Below are 5,360 nucleotides of genomic sequence, written 5' to 3' on the forward strand. Positions count from 1 at the left end.
ACTACCACTGTGACTGGACTGATGCAGCATAAGACACTACACTGGACTGATCAGCACAAGACAGCACTGAAATCGCCACCCCACTTTCCCTCCCACACAGACACTAAGGATGGAGACAAGTCCTCTCGTTACACTCTCTGGGTCTGGAGTGAAATGGCAGCGATGCGCGGCTCCTTATATGGAATACAATACCCGCGAGAATCCGACAGCGGGATGATGACGTTATGCCTCATTCTGATTTCTGAGTCAGGTGGCAAAACCCAAGCTGGGCTCGGATCCGGGCTCGGGTGGTGTAGTTCAGGGGGGTTCGGTTCTCAGGGACCGAACCCGCTCCTCTCTAGCTGAAATACAACTTAGTGCGTCTTCATAAGCACCATTATTTGCACCATGGAAACTTGCAACAGCCCAATGGCAGGTGCAGATTTTCTGTCTGAGTATGGCCTTCTGCGTGAGCAGTTCAACCCCTTTGTATGCAGCCGCTTCCTACGACACACCTGCGACATGTGACACTGCCATAAGACACAATCATCTCCACACATCTTTTTAGCCACCTTCCTGTTACCTCCGATCCACCGTCCAGTAACGCCATGCGTCTAAATGTGATCCCTTAGTACAAACTTAGGGGTACATTTATCAAACAGTTTTAGCTATTTAAAACTGAACAGATTTGATAAATGGTTCTCCAGCCAATCAGCACCATTTATCATTCGAAACAGGGTTTAAATAGCTGAAACTTGATGATAAATGGGCCCCTAAATTAGGTTGCACGAATGGTGAGACTCAGGCATGCACAGAAAAAACCCCCCACTGGTTGTTTGCATGAATATCGGCATATCGCATGACAGAATAGGGCCCATGGGGCCTAATTCTGAGTGGCATGCAGCGGCACGGCTTCGGATGTGGGGCTGCAACACAGTTCAAAATTCAAATAGGGAAGCTACACCAACTGTCACCGTTAACACTGCCAAACATCGCCAGCAGGTACTCACTGGCAGTAGTTGTGGTTCACCAATTTGAATTTTGGACTGTGCTGCAGCTCCACCTCTGCAACTGCCACTGGTGGCATGTAATGCAGTCACAATTCCAGACGCTTCATATGATCAGAAGTCTGTGCGAACACCTAGCATTACTCTGAGCCAGCTGCATTAATGTGGCAGCAGCATTCCCAGAACTCCGCTTGCAAGAGCACCCGTCATTACTATCACCAGCATTTGCATGAGCTATATCCTTGGTGCATGAGATCCATTTATCTGTGCATTTTCAGAACTGCATGCAATTATGGATCAATGCACTAATACAGTCCAAAGACTGCTGTGTGTACTGTGGGCCGAATTCAGTAAGGCAGAATTTGCAATCCTTTTGCAAGCATGCTGGGTGCCGGCTATCGCAGGGCAAGGCCGCCCAGCATGCTGATCGCCACCTGCCCCCCATTCAACAAGCAGAAATTGCGAACGCATCGCAATTTCTGCTTGTTAGCAGAAATAGAGGATGCCTCCTGCAGGCGCAGCTTAGCTGCACCCGCAGGAGGCCCGGCACCATGTTCCCGACTGCGGAGGCTGCATGTGATGTCATGCAGCCACCATGATAACACCCCCAACATGCCCCATTCGTACGGCACAACCTCCCATTCACGCCATACCACTCCCACAACGCTCCGTCTCGGCCCTGGAAACAAGCATTGCGCCCCCCCCCCCTCTGCCTGATTGACAGGCAGAGGCGATCGCATTTCTGCGCCGCCGCGCCCCCCCCCCCCCACAGAAAGTGCGGGCGCATGCACAGGATGGGCGCTGCACATGCTCGCAGGGTGATCATAATAATTCAGGCTGGATTGCGATTTGCGATCCAACCTGAATTAGCCTCTGTGTCCAGCACAGAAACTCGCCCTGTGCCATAATGGGTAAGGAGTCAGGACACACCCCATGTCACTGGTTTGATTAAAAATCCTGCATACTTACCTACTTTTTGGCTGTCCCATGCGGGGGAGGGCAGCCAAGTCGGACCAGGGAGGGGTATGCCTTCATCATGGGTGGGCGGTGTGGGAGCATGGATTTGTCTTTGTGGCTCCCACTATTCAATGCCCATATTAGTTTCATTGAAAAGTCAGGGGGTGGGGTACCGATGATGCATTTCACAACAAATCACATCATCCTCCCCAGAACGCTCACCTTTAAAGGCGGCTATGGGGACATGCGAGAGGCTGAGGGGGGAAGCCAGATATGGGAGATTTGCCGACCTTAACGGGGGGCGGGAGCACCACCCAATTTTTTTCGCCCAATCCTGTAGGGTAGGCAAGTATGAAATATTAAAACAACAAGGAGAAAAGAAGACTCTTTTGTGGGCGCACTCTTGACTTTAAACAATATAGATTGGTCAGAATAGTTTAAAAATCAACTTTTAATGGTTTCACAAAATTAAGATAATCAGTGGTTCATGAAGAAAATAACAGTCAACAAGTGACAATATATTCAAATAGCACCAAGTGCTGATATGAGATAGAAACTAAATTCCGGCTGACGGAGTAAATTGTGGATATTATAAGCAATAGCTTAGATATTAAGCGGTACATTCAAATGGCAAGTGGATCCCTGTCCTGTGTTTTGTGTCAAAAATAAACAAATAATACAGTCTAGATACTAATTATATTAGAGATGGACATGCATATCATCACCAGCCAATTTGAGGAAAGAAAAAGAGTGGAAAATGAGATGGCAGAGTGAATCTGCTGTCAGTGTTAGACACTGAGCGTACTGAACCAATAAAGGCTCTACTAAACTGAGTCTTCCTCAATGGTCACCCACTTGAGTACTGACCCAGCCCAACACTGATTAGCTTCCTAGATCGGACGGCTTCGGGCGTTTCCAGTGTGGTAAGATAGTAGAGAGAGTGAACAATGATTGGAAGCTCTGGAATCACTGATGAGAGTTCACGAATTACACAGTTATTCAGAAAAGATGACAGCAATAGGCCAATAGAGGAAACCAGATGGATCTGCTGCCAATGTTAGACAGGGACATAGCCCTGAATCAACTGTGAGAGTCCATGAAATTCAGAGTGAGTGGGAAAAGGGAGAGAAAGAATAAACAATAATAACAGCCTGGGAGGACGTCCGCTGCTCCGGTCAGCAGCGGACGTCCTCCCACACCTGCCTGTGTTTTGCACCTCTCCTGGCTCCCCGCCTCTGTGCTGACCGGAACAACGGACGGCTTCTCGTACCCGCTTGGGTCTTCACCAGGCCGGAGGCGCCTGTACTCCCTCACTGATCGAGACGGGCTACAGTGTTGTACAAGAGGATATTCTACCCTTACACCTCTCACCACGATAAATTTGTTGAATAGTGGAAATTACTAGATTGTGGCCCGCACTGTTTGGACATTAATTTCATTAGCACGTGTGAGCAACAGTTTATTGGACTTATCACACTTACCATTACTACATTGGAATCGGTATTGGCAGGTTTTTTAGGCCTTAAGGTGTATCTCTAGCCTTTATCATTTACATAAATATCAGCAATATTTATCTATTTTATGATATTGCTATTATCTAAGTTTATTATCGATGCACACATGTATTGTGATATTGGCAGCGATTTTCTCTGAATCCTAACAGGCCTCTTCGAGTCAGGAGACACCTCTGTATACTTGTTACATTGTTATCCTTTCACCTGGCTCTGTTTCTTTATCACAGACATCCTATATTTGGACACTTGGATACATTCTACTTGTTACATTGTTATCTTCTTTCACCTGTCTCTGTTTCCTTATCATAGATAGCCTGTATTTGGACATTTGGATTATTATCTGTACTCTAGTAGATAACTACATTTACAGAGACCTTTTTCTACTTGTCATTTATCATTACTCCAGCTAATTTCGGAGCAATAATATTGCATTTTATTCAGCTATCGCTATAAATTAGACTTTTGTGAAAGAATTCTTAATAGCCAAATGAGACTGTTATTATTGTTTATTCTTTCTCTCCCTTTTCCCACTCACTCTGAATTTCATGGACTCTCACCATTGATTCAGGGCTATGTCCCTGTCTAACATTGGCAGCAGATCCATCTGGTTTCCTCTATTGGCCTATTGCTGTCATCTTTTCTGAATAACTGTGTAATTCGTGAACTCTCATCAGTGATTCCAGAGCTTCCAATCATTGTTCACTCTCTCTACTATCATACCACACTGGAAACGCCCGAAGCCGTCCGATCTCTGAAGCTAATCAGTGTTGGGCTGGGTCAGTACTCAAGTGGGTGACCATTGAGGAAGACTCAGTTTAGTAGAGCCTTTATTGGTTCAGTACGCTCAGTGTCTAACACTGACAGCAGATTCACTCTGCCATCTCATTTTCCACTCTTTTTCTTTCCTCCCTAAATTGGCTGGTGATGATATGCATGTCCATCTCTAATATAATTAGTATCTAGACTGTATTATTTGTTTATTTTTGACACAAAACACAGGACAGGGATCCACTTGCCATTTGAACGTACTGCTTAATATCTAAGCTATTGCTTATAATATCCAGAATTTACTCCGTCAGCCGGAATTTAGTTTCTATCTCATATCAGCACTTGGTGCTATTTGAATATATTGTCACTTGTTGACTGTTATTTTCTTCATGAACCACTGATTATCCTAATTTTGTGAAGCCATTAAAAGTTGATTTTTAAACTATTCTGACCAATCTATATTGTTTAAAGTCAAGAGTGCGCCCACAAAAGAATCTTCTTTTCTCCTTGTTGTTTTATGTTTCATTACTGACTCAGGGTGCACCACCAAATAACATTAGAATTAGAAAACAGTGTTTTCTTTCAATTATTCTATTTTGGTATTTAGAAAATTATTTTCTGACATTCATTATATCCTGTGCGGTATTCCCTCCTGTCCATGTTAAGTATGAAATATTGTAGTTTAATATTTTATGGAAATACTTCCCAACCTAACGTAAATCATGACGATGGTCTTGGCTGAGAGACAGTGGGATAGTTTGATGAAACAGGGACTGGCCTGCTGAATTCGGGATGGTTGAGAGATGTCCAGCTCGATAGTTTAATGTTTCTCTAATCAAACAAAACCCCATAACCGCTAAATTGTCCTCAGTTTCACTTTCTCCACATAATTTTGTTTGCTGATAGAATTATGATCATGCTATTATTGTGCACTTTCTTCTTAAAACTAAATGGAGTTAATGACAAAAGAAAGTAGTTGTTTAACAGGTTTGTGGCTGCCACATGTAATAGAATCTGTTTTTATCTGCAGCTAAAAATTTACAAGAGTACACCCAAAATATAAACAGTTCCGACAGTCAAAACAAAAAGCAAAAACTTGCCTGAGCAGCGTAAGATATCATGTGGTTCTAGTGCT

The 5,360-nt window shown here is 44.1% G+C and overlaps 2 pseudogenes; one reads left to right on the forward strand and one right to left on the reverse strand.

Annotated features, from left to right (window-relative positions):
* Positions 1–2,761: 2,761 nt before the first annotated feature.
* LOC134951408 (5S ribosomal RNA) lies at positions 2,762–2,880 on the reverse strand (annotated as a pseudogene).
* A 1,283-nt stretch (positions 2,881–4,163) lies between these two features.
* On the forward strand, positions 4,164–4,282 carry LOC134946742 (5S ribosomal RNA; annotated as a pseudogene).
* Positions 4,283–5,360: the final 1,078 nt, after the last annotated feature.

Source organism: Pseudophryne corroboree, chromosome 1 (genome assembly GCF_028390025.1).
Source record: "Pseudophryne corroboree isolate aPseCor3 chromosome 1, aPseCor3.hap2, whole genome shotgun sequence".
Taxonomy (NCBI): domain Eukaryota; kingdom Metazoa; phylum Chordata; class Amphibia; order Anura; family Myobatrachidae; genus Pseudophryne; species Pseudophryne corroboree.